General features: G+C 38.0%; 1 long non-coding RNA gene across 1 annotated transcript; it reads right to left on the reverse strand.

Annotated features, from left to right (window-relative positions):
• Positions 1-2,669: 2,669 nt before the first annotated feature.
• On the reverse strand, positions 2,670-3,614 carry LOC116126924. Its single transcript, XR_004127555.1, has 3 exons — positions 3,604-3,614; positions 3,373-3,442; positions 2,670-2,977 (listed from the first exon to the last, which is right to left on the reverse strand). It is a non-coding gene; the product is annotated as an uncharacterized LOC116126924 (long non-coding RNA).
• Positions 3,615-17,148: the final 13,534 nt, after the last annotated feature.

Here is a 17,148-nt window from a genome sequence, read left to right on the forward strand (position 1 = left end):
ACGACCTCTTGAGCTCACATTTAACTGTTAAAAAACCTTTCCTCCCTTCTTACAATGAAGTATGGTCATGACCTTAAACATGAGCTGATTTGACACCAAATACGGCTAAAGGTTATAATAGTAAGCTAGCAATATACATGGGTTTAAATAAATCAAAATAGTCTTGGACCCACATGAAGTTTATCATTGATAAAGCAGAAACATTTTTTTCTTCTTTGAGAGCAGATTAATGATTTCTACACTACCCTCCTAACACTTTGTGGGAAAAAAATAGTAAGTATCCAAGGGGATACGTCAACAAATACCTTTAGCAGCCCCTTTGTTGACCCAATGAAGTCATTTCCTTTCAGGCCCAAGCCCACGTTAAGAGTTTCTCATCCTAATCCGTTACTGTAGACTCAGGTCCATCAAAAAACCAATGTAAAGTCTAATTTAAAAAACAAAAAAGCTAGCTCAGTACCTCTGGTCATTCCTTGTTGAGTTTGGCAGTTAACCTCTAACTTTTCTAAGCATTATTATATATTCTGTCTTTCCATCTCTCTGGTTCGCTCTAATTTCGAAACCTTCCACATACACATCCAGTTAACATGACTTGGTGAGTTTTAGATACTAAGGTTTAGGGTTCCTATACATACATGTGTTTCAATACATTTCATTTGTTAAATCTATTCAACTTAGCAGATTTAACAAATGAAACAATCTAGAGAGTAACTGAAACCAACAAATAAACAATCACAAACAAATAATGTAAACAGTCAAGGGAAAGCATACATGCTATTTACTTTAGTTTACCAAAATCCGGCTACATTTAATAGCGTCAATATTATTAAAACATCTCTTCACCTCTCTCATTACAATGGATGTATTTACCTATAATTTGCTATCACACTCTCGTATACATCTATCTCGCCCCTTATTTTTGAAGTGGTTGACATCTCCAACACTAACTAATATTCTCCAGCTTGGCAGCTGCTGACTTGTCTGTAGAGCTTGAGCTTGTTACTCTTAACACATTCATGTTTAGTGGGATTTGTTTTAAAATAAGTTTCGATTCTTATAATTGTGTGTATATAAAAAGAATAAATATGATTTATATTTCTTGTATTATATTAACCGAAGAAAATTCTCTTCTTCCTTCATGTCTTTATTCTTTTGTTGTATTACAAAAATTCTTCTCCGGCCGGAGAAGAACGAATGAAAATCCTTGAAATTTTGTAATAGAATAATAAACAGGGGTCCCCAATTCATTTGTAGTCTTTTATGTATATACGCATTGGCCTTTACGCTATTTTATGTGTGCCAAAGTATATACTTCTTTTATTATGAAATAATTAACTTCAATGGTGGCAGTGGCGGATCTAAGATTTTTTATGAGGGAGGGCCTCCACGGTTCCATCATTGTTTACTAAATAACTAGTAAAAACTTAAAAAAAAAAAAAAAAACCAAACCATAAGCAAAAAAAAAAAAAAAAAAAATTACAATATCAAGAGCACAAAAGAAAAGAATGTAATAACACAATACTTTCCTACTTGAATAAATTTGTGAGAAACAAAATTTTGAGTAAACCTTAAGTAAAACCATTTTTTTTTTTTTTAATTTTTGGCTTGCAAAGATTATAATATAAATTTTCATAATTTTGATCAGATTTAGCCTAAGCTAAAGTCACCCAAAATTTAAATCAAGTCAACTTTGCATTTAATAAGACCTTATTGGGTTATAAGAAGGGATAATCCTCCCATTTAATAAGACCTTATTGGGTGAGGAGTCAAACCCACCTCAAATTCTATCATGGTATCAGAGACCAAGTTCAGTTAAGCTGAGCGCTTGACCAGTGGGTGAGGAGTTAGAGCCAGCAACTACCTCCATTAACAGGCATAACCCAACATATGGGCTTGACCGCGAGAGGGAGTGTTGGAGTCCCACATTGACTAGACATGCTCAAGCCTATTAGGTTATAAAAGGGAATAATCCTCTCATTCAACAAGACCTTATTGGGTGAGGAGTCAAACTCACCTCAAATTCTATCAATTGTTACCTGGTATATATATACATGTCCATTAAAAATACTAAGTTTGATTTGATACTATATCTCTGGGAAATACTACCCTTACAAACTAATCTTATAAACTTTTTCTCACAGCCCGACGTGATAGTTTATAATTGGTTAGCTCGCAAATAGGTTCTATATGCTCGCAATAGGTCCCGTCTACCGAACTGATGTTTATTAGTATCTCTAATAGGAGATGAATGAATTATATCTTTTGTTTCTCTAGCTCTGTATACTACATAAATTTAATTAAATTATCGTAAGCACGCAATTACACAGAAAAAGTACATAATTGCTAGAAAACATTGCTATTTCTAGCATTGAAGACTTGAAGGTACACTTTGGAGTGATTTCTTTTGTTTTATGTCCAACCATTCAGCCTAAGCACAAACCCATAAGACCCAATCCAAATTGCTTTATCAGAACCTGAATGGACATGTGCAATTGATGTAAAACTGTTTGATGACTATCGTGTTAAGTTAAGGTTGAATCAATTTCTCATGGCCTTAAATGATGATTTTGAACAAGCTCGAGCCTCTTGTTTCATTAAAATAATAACAAAAGAACTAAGTTAACAAATTATAAAAGTACGTAAATGGAGCAAAAAAAGAGAGATGAAAATTTGGACCCATATCAGGTTCTGCTAGTTTAAACAACATAACCAGTTAAGGTAGGCATGATAAACAAAATATGATTGACTCATTCTGTCAAAATTTTCCAATACACTAAAATTAATGTTCAATAAATAAAAATTTCAGTATGATACTTCAGCAGCACATGATAGTCTGACCTATCTCTAAATAACAGGGGCCATCAAAAATCCGACATAAAAAAGCAGCCTAGCGAGTCATTAAACCTTGCACTCCTTGTGACGCTTCTTCAGTTACCTTGTTCGTTTGAATAGTGCTGATTACGTTTGCAATATTACCCTGGAAATAAGAACAAAAGAAGGAAAAAACTTAATTTTTGAATATAAAAATAAAAACAGCCCACTTAAGTAAAATAAAACAATAAAAATATAGAAACATTCTAGAGATTTTCCTATCAATTCTATTGAATACTGACACAGGAAAAGAAAACCAACGTGGTAAAATAAGTCCAGTGAAATACAACATTAGTTGCTCAACATGACAGCTTTGAATTAATATAAAAGTAAATGACAAGTCAAATTTCTATTTCAAACATTTAACATTCAGGTCCGAAATATGAGGCAACATATTTATAAATTATCATTTTTTCTTCCTAACAATAGAAAAATTAGAGGGCCTGCGTAGCTGAATGAAAAAAAGTTAAAACATATAGCATTACTGGTGGGAATTCTTACCCTCCAAGTTGCAAGCTTTGTTCTAAGAGTTTGCCACTGGTGCTGTCAAAAGACACGCTCAGTACAGCGGCTGCAGATCAAATGAAAGTTACAACCAAAACAAAAGATATTAGCTGTAGTAATTGCTGGATATTACTGAAATAAATAGTTGCAAATTAAAATGAATCAATGGTATGTATGCATGTATATCTGTGTAGAGTGGGAGAGGGGATACAGAACAGGACAATTTACCTCACAATCACTGTGAAACCCCTTTTTTTTAATCCTAATAGATATTACGTATTCTTTGTGATTTTATTTTTATGGAAGGGGATTTCTGTTAGTTTTTAAAAGTCTTATTGGGAATGAAATTGCAAGAAAAGGAAGCTGCTGGTTTTGCACTAACAAGGGGCAAAATCTGGAGGTTTTTTGGAGGGAAAAGCTGATGTGGCAGGGGTTTAGCGGGATTATCTGTAACTAGGGGCAGAAGCATAATTTTAGAAAGATTAAAAATAAAAAATAAAAAAAGAGGGAGGCTGATTTTCGCCCAGATGAAGGAAGAAGGAGACTGTGAGAAAAGAAAGAAGAAAGGAAAGAGGAGAAAGGAAGAAGAAGAGAAGGAAAAGGAAAAAAAAAAAAAGAGAGGAGAAGGAAGAGTGGGTTCGGCCTAGAGGTAGAGTGAGAGAGGAAGAGAAGAAAAAGAGGAAGAAGGAAGAAGGGACAAGAATGAGAGAGAGATCGGGTAAGTTGCCGATTTAGGAAAAAAAAAAATTGAGAGAGGTGGTTTGCTTTTGTCTTTTAGTAAGCGTGCATGTGATTGGATCGGTGGATCTCTTCTCCCTTTCTTAAATTTAGACCTTGGCTTAGATTAATTTCTTGTCTTTTGGGCGTTAGGTGTGGAGGAAGGGGAATCTTGAGGTTGTCTTTGCACTTTCGACTTAGCCTAAAAAGGGTGAGTGGAAAATGCATTAAATCATTTTCTAAAGTTTGCATTGTTCAAGTTGCATGTTACTTGATGTTTATTGTTTCAAGCGTTTAAAAGTTATGTTTAAATTGATTATTTGGAATATTATTTGTACCACAGAGATGAGTTGTGGATGTTGTTTATTTGAAGAGTAGACGGAGAAAGGTTATAAAATGGGCAGAATTAGAAATGTTGAACCTGGCATGCATGTGTGCATTTTATGCATCTGCATAATGTCTGTGAATAGAAAAGAAATTATGAGAAATTGTATGTTGGATATGGTGGCTGACTATTGTGGTTAACTGAAATTGGAGATTTAATGCAATAGTTTTATATGGGTAGAGCATATATGTTGATCCTAAAGAACCAAGAGTTATTAAAGTATGTTTTTGGTTATAAAAAGTTATGCTGCGAAATTCTGACAGCCTTGACTTGTGAAAATTTTATATATGTTTTGGGTATGCAAATGAAGCTAAATTTCAGATATTTTGTTTTAGACTTATTAGAGATTGTTTGAAATTTTATTTCACCCCAAAATTCGAAGTATTGGATTTTTTTTATGAATTTTGAATTCTACTATGAAATTCTAGAATTTCATGTTTTCTGTAGAACATGCATTTTTTTAGAACTGAAATAATGCATTTATACTCGTCCAAAATGAGTGATTTTAAATAGTGATAAATTATTCATGTGTCTTGTTTAATTTGGAAAGTTTTAGGATTTTTCAAGTTAAGGGTGAATTGATATGGATTTTAAAAGTCAGCAACATCAATTCTAGAAAAGAGTTTGGCAGTTTTGAGAGGTTGAAAATAAATCATGTTTTAAATAGTTTTGATTCTGAAATGACTTAAAAATATTACTGGATCAACATATATTTATCTAGGGTGTCCCATTGAAATTATAATTTGATTTGGTGAGTGGATAAAACATTAAAATCTTTTATAAAAGAAATTTGAGTTTCAAGTCTTGCATGTCAAAATCATGGTTCCCTATATCAATTGCTTTTGAAATTATGCTTGTTTTAAATATGGTTATTGGTAGATCTTGCCTTTGACTTGTTGAAATATTGATTTTGGCAAAGTTTTGTAATTGTCAAAATGCTTGGAAGTGTTGTTTTATTCGGGTGGAGATGAATTGACATTGTTGATAACTAGTTAAACGAAGAAAATGTGTAGTGGGAGAAGAAAATTTTACATCTGCAGTAAGTTGAGTTTTGAGTATTGCATTTTAAATATTCGGTAGCCCCTTTTTATTTCCATGAGATACACATTTTCAAATGCATAACGTAATTCATTACTTTCTGATATATATATATACTTTGATTATGTTATCTGTATATGCAGACCTGGCAAACGGGCGGGTGTACCCGCGGGTCAACGGGTACCCGTACCCAACGGGCGGGTACGGATAATACATATCTCGACCCGTAAAAAATTAACCCGTACCCGGCCCGCCCGTAACTTTTACGGGTGGACCGGGTACTACCCGCGGGTACCCGCTGACCCGCAAATTCAAAATTTAAAAAAAAAAAAACTGCTGAATCAGAATGACTTGTCTCGTCCTCTCACTGTGACACTGTCTCACATCTCACTCAACTCAAACCCTAATCTAAAGTAAAATAGCAAAACTTATTAGAGAAAAGAAAAAAAACGCAGCCATTCTCCTCCACAGCAGCTCCACAACCTCCACTGCTCCAGTCCTCTCACAGCAGCTCCACTCCCTCACTCTCTCACTCTCACAGCAGCTCCACGATCCCTCATTCTTGACTTCTCTAACGGCAGAGCAGGTCACGGAGCCGGAGCAGGTCACGGCAGCAGCAAGTCTCACTCACGGCAGCACCAGCACGGCAGCAGCAGTCTCCTCTCACGGCAGCACCAGCACAGCAGCAGATCCGCAGGTCACGGCAGCAGCAGATCTCAATCATGGCAGCACCAGCACAGCAGCAGCAGTCTCCTCTGGCAGCAGCAGCACAGCAGGTGGGCAGGACCTTTAAATATTTTGTAGTTGAATTGAATATTTGTTTTCGTAACAGTCTGTTACTAGGTGAGTGGGTGGTGGTTGTGGTTTAGACTTTCAGCTCATTTATTGATTTGGTCAGTTCATTTATTTGTTTGACTATTTTGTTAAGGTTTGCACCGTCAATTAAGTTGAAGGACTATTTTGTTAGTAAATGTACCCTTGGTTTAATAGACATTAAACAGAAGGATAGCAAGTGATTTGTGATTTCCTCAAATGACCATAAAACATGATAGACGTTCAAGAATTGCATTCTCTTTTGTATAACAAACACTCAGAGGAGACTTTCTTAATTTCTTTAAATCATTTTAGATCAGTAGTTATTTAAACATTTAAAAAAAATGAATGAATTAATTAAAATAATAAATGAAACCAAATATTAATATATCTTTAAACTTAAAGCCACCCTTTTACTTGTATTAATAATAGAGTACATGTGCATCAACTACTTAAACAATGTATTTATTAACATATCATATTGTTTCAATCAAGAAGATGCCAAATTAAGGCTTTAGATGCTGTGTTTACATTTTCATATTAGATTATTATTACATTTTCTCCTTGGACACTTGAACTCTATCATTAGTTGGTCTAATTTAATTTAAAATTAGATCCAAAAGATTGGAGGTAAAATAGAAGAAGGGGCCCCATTTTACAATAAATTTGATAAGAAATGAAGTAATTAACACTCGGAACCCAAATGGTTATAGTTTAATTAGGGTATCTCCTTAAAAGTTGGACAAAGTAATACATTAAATCCAACGTGATTATTAGAATATTTTTTATTATTTGACAATTTTTTTTTTAAATATTATATCAATATATTTTCTATTTTCTGATTGGTGCACCAAAATATTAGATTATTAGTAAGTAATCATGTTTAAATCTTTATTAATTTTTTTTTTTTGGGATGAATTGTTATGAATTATAAGGTTATACTTATGGAGTTGAGGGGTGTTGATTGTTGAGTTGGAAAAATCCAGTCATTTGGTAGGGCTGGTTTGCTTGTAAAATATATGGGAGTGTTTTTATTTTTTGACGAATTGTTAGAATTATGATTGGTTAATTAATTTAAATGTAATACTTTGTTGTGTCCTTTAGATTGGCTTGGTATGGAGGAACTCTACAGATTTAGGAATGGGTGAATGTAGCCGTAGGTCAACTTCCTTCATGGTAGTACTATTTGTCCAAAAAGACGTAAAGTTCAGATGTTTGGGGTCAATTTACAACATATACAGAAGATAATGGGGAAGTGAGGGTAAAGTGTACGATTGTGGTAAGTCTTATGCACATGGTAGTTCAGCTATGGGACTAAGAATATGAGGCGCCATATGGAAGGTTGTCTAAACGTACCATTACTACTAGTGTAGATCAAATGATGATGGATTGTGACACTAAATTGAGACGTTTGAAGATTTCTCAAGAAATTTATCGTGAGAAGATGGCAATAGGAATCATAAACATAATTACCCCTATTCAATAGTGTAGCATGAAGGAATTAGGGATGTCCATATGTATTTGAATCATGAAGTTAAGCATTAACTAGGAACCACGCTAAGGCAGACTGCTTAAAGATATATTACAGGGAGAAGGAAAGGATTAGCTTGCTTTAGAGAGGGTTTCGGGTAGAATATGCTTGACTTCTGATATTTGGAGTTCTTGTACTACTGATGGGTATATCTTTAACGGCTCACTATGTGATGAGAACTGGGAGTTACAGAGTGAATTCTGAATTTTAGCCATATTCCTCCTCCACACTCAGGGGCTCTTTTGTCAGACATAGTGATGATTTCTTAAAAGATTGGGGGATTGAAAAGAAAGCCTTCCTCTTACATTAGACAATGCAAGTAACAATGATAAAAGGAAGAACATTTAAGGATCAACTTTGTCTGCAAAATGTTTTATTATGTGATGGTTCTTTTTTTCATGTGCGATGTTGTGCACATATCTTGAATCTGATAGTCCAAGAAGGGTTAAAGGTGAGTAGCGTGGCTTTGCAAAAATTCGTGAAAGTGTGAATATGTTAAAGAAGTGAGGCTAAAAGAATGAAGTTTGGAGAACTTGTCAAACAAATTGGTGTAATAAGCTCAAAAGGATTACAAACTGATGTTCCACGAGATGGAATTCCACTTATTTAATGCTTGAAAGTGCGTTAATATACCGTCGTGTGTTTGTTCATTTGGCACTGATAGATCCCAATATAAAAGTTGTCCTTCAAATGAAGAATGGGTATGGGGCGAGGGATTTGCAAGTTCTTGCAACCATTTTATGAGATCACTACTCTTTTTTCGGGTTCCCAGTACCACAGCAAACTGTATCTCTAGAATGTGTGGAGAATTCAAGTGCGTTTATACGAAGAGATGGAAATGAGGATGAAGTTCTTAGTACCATGGCAAGTCAAATAAAAGGAAAATTTGACAAATATTGGGATCTTATACAGTTGTGTTAGAATTGCAGCAATTCTGGACCCCCGTTTCAGTTTGAGTTTGTTGAGTTTTGTTACAAAAAAGTTTATGGCCCAGTAGTTGCAACAAGAAAGTTGGAGTTGGTGCAACAGGAGTTGTATAGGCTTTTTGCTGCTTATGAGAGTCTAAGTGGCCATGAGGTCCCACTGGAGATGATTGCGGACAAGCTAGTAATCATCATCATTGGAGTGATATCTGTGTAAGTCAATACTCCCTAAATATTTTATATTCTGTGATTAATAAAGTTTCTTTATTTTGTAATTTTGCTTTATTAAATTTAACTATTTAAATGGTGCAGGAATTTGACTACTACAAGAGTGACTTTAGTGCTACTAAGAAGTCCGAATTGGATACTTATTTGGAGAGGCAAGATTTGATCGCATCAGATTTTGCAATTTGGATGTCCTGGACCATTGGAAGAAAAATAGTGATCGATATCCGATACTTTCGTGATGGCCCATGATGTGATGAGTATACCAATAACGACTGTTGCTTCGGAACCAGTTTCAGTATTGGTAGCAAAGTGCTCAGTAAATATCAAAGTTCACTTTTACCGGAGAATGCAGAGTCTTTGATATGCACCAGGACAGGATTTCTGGATATGAAGTTAAAGGTAACATTTAACTTATATTTCACATGTTTTAATATTTTGTTTGTTAATATATTAGATAGTTAACTTATATCTTGTAATTGTAGAAGATGAAATTGATGATGTTCAGCTGGTGTGCCATTAAGTCAAGGGCGGGGGAAGGAGATTGCATAATCGGAGGCTTGTTTGTTTAGTGTGTTTGGTACTTGGTTAAACAATTATATAGTTTAATTATTTAGTGTTTACTATGTTATGTATGTTGAATGTTAAACAATTTATATGTTTATGTGTTTACTAATTAGTAATTACTAGTATGTTTAGTGTTTATTAATTCTATATTATTATGGTGGACTTGATATAAATATGAAAAATATTAATATTGAATTAATAATAAGTTAATAACTAATAAGTTTAATATGGAAAACAGTAAAAAATATGAAAAATGTAAAAAGCTGCTTCCATTTTCACGGGTGACCCGTGGGTGACCCGCGTCCGCACGGGCGGGTACGGATCATGAAAATGTCGACCCGTGAGAATTTTTCACCCGTTAACCCGTGACCCGTTCCACCAGTGACCCGTTGCTACCCGGACCATACCCGCCCAACCCGCCCGTTTGCCAGGTCTATGTATATGTGATCAAATTAGAGTTTGACATGTTATATGTAGTGTTAATGGATGGATATAGGGCTTGGGTTTTGAAAGTTTGAGAACATATGGGGTTCAATGGAAAACTGAATAATCCGTAATTCTCTACAAGTTCAAGTAGTCAAATATTACGGCTATAGAAAATTGATATTCTTTTTGTATGTTGCATTAAGTCTGAAGCATTAAATGCAAGTCTGTGCTTTTCATGTCTATGAGACTCACATGGAGTGTAAACCTTAATTAATAATTACATGTTACAATTTTGTCAGGGTTTAAGTGTTAAGCTTAAGAGTATTGAGGGTGTATTTGAAACTATGATGCATTGAGTTTTGTGAAAGTGCCTGTCACGTGAATTGTAGGCTTATTTAATAATTGTGTAAAGTTTCTTTTGGCTCCCTCATGTTTATTTCATTACTTGTCTTTACTTACATTTTAGCCCAAAATACACTACCATAAATTATTTCATAATGTTTTAATAATTTTATAAAGGCCTATGTTTTGAAGAAATATAATGTGTTGGGTTAAGAATAAGTATAGTAATGGCTTACAAACCACCTTGCAAAGTACTCGTTCCCCAGAGATACAGATTTTTGGCTCTGCCCGAGCGATGCAGGATTCTGTCGGGTATGACAGTTTTAGATATTGGCTTTGCACATGCGTATGATAGATTTTATTGGCTCTGCCTGGGCGTTGAGTTGTCCGTTGGGTATAACAGGTACATCCCTTGCTCTGCCTGCGTGCGGGACGCCCACCAAGTAAGATAGATTTCCCCGAGGGTACTAGTTGAGGTGAGAGTTTTCTATTATTGATATCGTAATCACTTTTAGAATATTCTAGAAATCACATTCAGTTTTTAGTATCAGCTATGAGCGATGGTCTTAATATGAGTTTTCAGAATTTTAAGAGAGCCATCAGTATTAGCAACACTTTCGAAATAAGATATCAGCTTATAGTTTTCAGTAACAGTAAAAGCTATAGTATCCAATTTAAAGTTCAGTTATCAGCATAAAGTTTACAGTATTCCAAAATCAGTTATCAGTGCATGGTTTCAGAAAAATCAGTTTTCAATTTTATATCATCACAATAGTTATAAATTTAGTTATCAGATTTTGTTTGGTGAGTCATGAGTGTTCATTGAGTGATGGTTTGGATGTTTCTAGCATGACTAGAAGAGTTATTATTTTCATAATCATATGCATTCTTGAGTGATGACATAGGTGGTTGCAGCATGACTTATAGGAAACATTGTTCCCAAAAGCATAAGCATTTACAGTTATGTTTTAAGTTTCCAGAAAAGAATTTTATGCATTCAATGATGAGCTATAATTCAAAATTTGTTTTCAACTTAAATGATGAGATTACAATACTTAGAACAATTAGAAACGCGTTATACATGCATATAGGAATTATTTAGTTACTCCCATAACACGTTCATAGAATCATGTTGTTTTCAGGATTTCATAAGAACTATTGCATGCCATGACTATTGTTTGAAGAATGTTTTGCAAACTCTCTCCAATCCCCCACTCACTGAGTATTTCAACTCACCCCTTTTTAGACCACTTTTCCCCAGGTTCACAAGAAGAGTTCTGTTGGGGAGCGTTTCCTCTCGAAGTTGGGCCACACGTCATTGACTCATCATGTGTGTAAAAATGTCATGCCTGTTTCCGCTATAGAATTACGTTATATCCCTATGTTTATCTCCTATGTTGATTATAAAAGATATGAAGATCTGATACCATCCGTTTTAGGATTTTATGAATGTACGAGTTAGCTTTCAGATTTTCAAATATATATATCTTATGTGTTTATGCTTTCAAAACGAATCCAAGTGAATGTTTTTATGAAAAACGTATTCAGAATACAGGTTTTTAGATTCTAACACGGCATGTCTCGGTCGCCTGAGTCTCATAGGTGCGCCCAGAGCTTATGGGGTAGGGATGGTCTAGGCGGGTGGCCTCAATCACAACTTGATTCATTTGGTGCATTTTGCCGTCCATCAATTTGGCAGTTATTGCTTTAACCACCCACATTTCCACCTCATCTTTACTGATATGCAATAAAACATGCCCAAATATAAGCAACAAAGAAACTATAGCAAATCCATAGAAAAAAGGCAAGCACGATTACCCTTAGGGTATCCCTGATAAGGGCATAAAGGAATTTAGCCAGATCCACTAGAACCATGATCCACCAATGACATCAACCTTATCTTTGTTATACAATCTTCATGAACAAGACCTACATCAAGAAGAAGCATAATTATTTTTACTTTAATTTTGGAGACACTGTAGCTCATCTAATATCCAATTACTAGAAAATGACAGGGCAACAAAGAAATTATTACCATAGCTTTTCAGTAAAGTAGAATTTGTTGTTTGAAATTCCAAATAGGCATCCATTCTCTGTGTCAGAAAGATCTTCAGAAGCTGATATACCAATGCATATTTAGCATCCTTTTCTAATTGCCCTATTGCAGGCATGTCTAATGAATTGCACTGCAATGCAACAGAACAAATTAGTTACATAGCAAGAAACCTTTGTGTAGGTAAGGCAAACAATAAATGAAGACACTGCATATATTCATGCAAATTGCAAGAACAAATAGATGCCCTCAAAATGAACAAATTACAGGATCAGTTGGATGTTGTTATGCTTGGGAAAATAGGGCTGATGCAGTGACCTGTCAGCGTAAATAATCAGACCTCAGGAAGGTCCCGCTGACGTTTTGGCGCAGCCACGTCGCGTAGTGATGTGAGCAGTGCACTCCTGTCAGTGCAGTGGGTGCGCGCCAGACTGAAGAAAGTCTGGAGGATGTCCACGTGTCTAAATCCCTGCACACGTCGCGTAAAACCTTTGAAGTAGGTAAGCGACGGGATGCAAGGAAGGATCTGCATGGTATCCGTCCCCCTTTCTACGGATTCAGTAATGATTACACCAATGTATCCCACTATAAATAGAGAGCCTCTCTCCCGTTTATGGGATTCGCTCATTCTACTCTTTATTAGCTCAATTTATTCTGTAATAGCTCATTCTCTCTCTCTTTCTCTCACTTGTACTCTTAATATTGTAACGTCAGCTTGCTAGCCGCGACTTGATTCTTCAAATACAAATACAATATTAGTGGACGTAGGATTTGCTTTTGAGCATCCGAACCACTTTAAACACTGTGTCTACCCTTTGCATTCTCAACCCCCCATTCACGTGTATCTCCTAACCACCTCAGCATTTCCCATGTGTGAGTCGTTGGTGTCAAAATCAAGCATCAACAGTTTTGCGTTAGAAGGAGGGCCTGATTTAGTATTCGTCCTTCATCAGGAGAATCTTTGACTAAATGGTCCTGCAATAGCAAATGGCTCACAGATTCGAATCTGAGCGAACCAACAATGGGAATGAAGAGATTCCCCAGGTACAAGAGAACACTTCTCCCGAGGTGCCCTCAATCCTACCAAATACCGTGGGGGACATCCCTTCGAGTTCACGGCTTGACCCAACCGTCATGAGTTACCTGGAGAGGTTCGACAATACTCTTTAAATGGTCAACTGTAGGTTAGACCACTTAGATTGGGTCACGCCACCTGAATCAAATGATGTGGTGCCACTGCAAAAAATGCTTGCAGGTCGTGTGAAAGCACGGAGACAGGCAATAGCCCATGCCGCGCGCACTGTAGCTTGTCAAAGGAAAGGAAAGCAAGTGACGAACAATGGGCCTAGAGGCTTCGAAGGGCCAACGAACACCGACCATGCCCCGGATAGAATACTCATGAAGTTGCGACTCGGTGACATGCTGTGACTAGAGCTATCCCATGCCACGTTGCACGAGCACTCCCACAAAAGCGCAAGGCGAGGCGATTCTCATCACCATCTAAATGATGACTCTGATCATCATGCGGGAAGCTACCACACTCCGCGGGTCAGTTCACACCACCATGGAGGTCGTGAAAATTCCCTAAATCATACAATGCCATAACACGACTCTAGCCAATGTGTGTCAAGATTGGCCAGAACTGCCAGCAGAGGAGAGGAGGAATCCGACCTATGATTATTCCTCAATCGTAATCATGAGGGTCGAACCCACGTTACAGAAAGCAATCCTCAGGCAACGTCGCTACCTTAAATCGAAGAGCTGCAGCGAGCTCTTGATCAACTAAAAGCTCAGTAAAGTAAAATGAGCAAGGGCAAGTCACAGAGGCGTCCCCCTTTTATCCGACGGTGTTAGTCGCCCCTCTTCCATCAAGATTTAGAATGCCTGATATGCGGGCATTCGATAGAAATTCTGATCCGCATGATCACTTGTATGAATTCAACGACCTGATGGAACTTCACCAGGTTTCAGACCTGACAAAGTGCTGTTGTTTGGCAGTAACTTTAACCTCGCATGCTAAGCGATGGTTCATATCGCTTCCAGCAGGATCGATAAGCTCGTAGAATCAGATGAGCTCAAAATTCCTGGGACATTTCCAAGCAAACAGGAAGTTCTCAATGCCTTTGAGCTATCTCAGCAACATAAGGCAAGAAAGGGATGAGTTCCTCCAATCTTACATCGACAGATTTCACAGAGAGCTCCATAAAGTAGCTCATACTATCGAAGAGTCTGTCTGGACTCTCATCATTGCAGGGGTTCACCCACAAACTGATCTATGGAAAGAGCTACAGGCTGAGGATGATGTTTCCCTCACGCACTTCTACACCTCACAGAGAAGTATCTCCGTATTGAGAACTTCGTGGCGACACTTTACGGCCACAACCTCGGCACTTCAGGCAGTGCATTTGGTCGGGGGGAAAACAGAAGGACTGATTGTCGCTCGGCTAATGATGATTAGCGAAAATAAAAGGAACCACGGTTCGAGCCCAAGTCTTATGCTCCGGTCCCTCGTCGCGATCGCGACAAGAATTAATTTACACTTTTGAATGCATCTGTATCAGCTATTCTTGACAAGTCAGAAGAAGCCGACCTGCTCGGAGAACCCGAGCCCATGAAAAATCCCCCATCAGCTAGAAACAGTAAAAAGTATTGTCGCTTTCATTGGGAAAATGGGCATCACACCGATGAGTGCCGAGCTCTCAAACAGGCAATCGAAGACCTAATCAAGCAGAGGCATTTCAAAGAGTATATTGATAACTCCCCTCCTGTGTGGGAGAAAGATCAGAGGGAACCGAGCAAGAAGCGTCGTGGTCGTAAGGGCATTTATAGCATCGGAGTCATATTTGGAGGACCGCATCTTGCAGGGAATTCGCGAGGTGCCTAGGAAAGGTATGCTCGTGCAGCTCATCACGACCATATCCGAGTAATAAACACGACGCAACGACCACCCAAGGTTCACAAAGAGGAGGAAATTTCCTTCTCCGATAAAGATGCAGCACGATTGCATCATCCCTCTATACGACTTTACTAGGGATCATCTTATCCCCAAAGGAACGATTTCGCTTCTGGTCACGCTGGGTGACTTTGACGAGGTGACCAAAGTTACTAAATACTTGGTGGTAGATTGCCCTTCGGCATTCAATGGCATCCTACGGCGACCTCTATTAAGAAACTTCAAAGCGATCACCTCGATTGACCATCTGAAGATGAAGTTCCCCACCCCGACAAGGATAGGGAAAGTGAGCAGATCTCAGCGTGCATCTCGCGACTGCTATGTAAGGGCAATGCAGATGGTGTGCAAAGGAAAAGGCATCTCGCAGGGTATTCCCAAGCAGGCAATGGATCAATCAGATCGAACCACCGCCTGACCCGATCGAGAACAACTTAGATCTCCGTATTCAGGAATGCCCTTCCAATGGACCAGTTGAGGACCTATCCGAAGTATCAGTTGACTAGAATGAGTCGAGTCGAGCCGAGCAGAGTGTTGAGGATTGGGAGCAATCTCAACCCCCAGCTCGCCACCAAACTGACCAACTTCCTCAGAGGGAATATCGATGTGTTCGCATGGTCGCACGCAGATATGGTTAGGATCAGCCCGAATGTGATTTGCCATGCCTTAAACATCGACAGTGAAGCCAAGCCAGTTCGCCAAAAGAGGAGAGTGATGGATCTGGAGTGATATGCAGCCTAAAAGCCGAGGTGGACAACCTCCTCCAAAACAGATCCATCCGAGAAGTGCTCTACTCGAGTTGGGTTTCTAACCCGATTCTGGTAAAGAAACCCAATGGCAAGTGGTGAACCTGCGTTGACTTTACTAGCTTGCCCAAAAGACAGTTTTCCCCTATCGAGAATCAACTAGCTCGTGGATGCCACCTATGAACACGAGCTACTGAGTTTTATGGACGCATACTTGGGATATAATCAAATTCTGATGCATGCACCGGACGAAGAGCATACCTCTTGCTATATATCGAAGGCTATATTGCTATAGAATTATGCCCTTAGGCCTAAAGAATGCTGGTGTAACTTACCAGCGGCTGGTTAACTGTATGTTTTCCGAGCAGATTGGGAAATCAATAGAGGTCTATGTAGATGACATGCTGGTCAAGTCGCATGTCACCTCAGATCACATAGCGCATCTCGCTGAGATGTTCGACATCCTCCGAAAATACAAAATGAAGCTCAACCCCCTTAAATGTTCTTTCCGGGTTTCATCAGGAAAGTTTTTGGGGTATATGGTTAACCAGAGGGGAATAGAGATTAACCCCGAGAAAATCCAAGCGCTCCTCGATATGAAGAGCCCAACCACCAAGAAACAGGTTTAGAGCCTCAATGGACGAATCGCAGCATTAAGTCGCTTCATATTAGGAGCTACAAATCGCTGCTTGCCATTCTTCAATGTGCTAAGGGCCAATAAAAGGTTTGAGTGGACTTCCAAGTGCGAATAAGCATTCCAGAGCATCAAAGAACACCTTGGGAAGTCGCCTCTTCTGTCCAAACCTCTCCCGCAAAAGATCTTTCTCCTGTATCTGTCCGTCTCTCAGTTCACGATCAGTGCAACCTTAGTTCGGGAAGAGAACAGGGTCCAATGGCTAGTGTATTACGTGAGCAAGCGTCTGTTGGATGTCGAGATGCTGTATCCGAAAATGGAACGACTAGCTTATGCCCTATTGATCGCTTCCAAAAAGTTACGACCTTACTTCCACGCCCATACAATCCATGTAATGACTAATTACCCGCTCAGGCAGGTCTT

This window comes from Pistacia vera, unplaced genomic scaffold (genome assembly GCF_008641045.1).
Source record: "Pistacia vera cultivar Batoury unplaced genomic scaffold, PisVer_v2 Contig188, whole genome shotgun sequence".
In the NCBI taxonomy this organism is placed as follows: domain Eukaryota; kingdom Viridiplantae; phylum Streptophyta; class Magnoliopsida; order Sapindales; family Anacardiaceae; genus Pistacia; species Pistacia vera.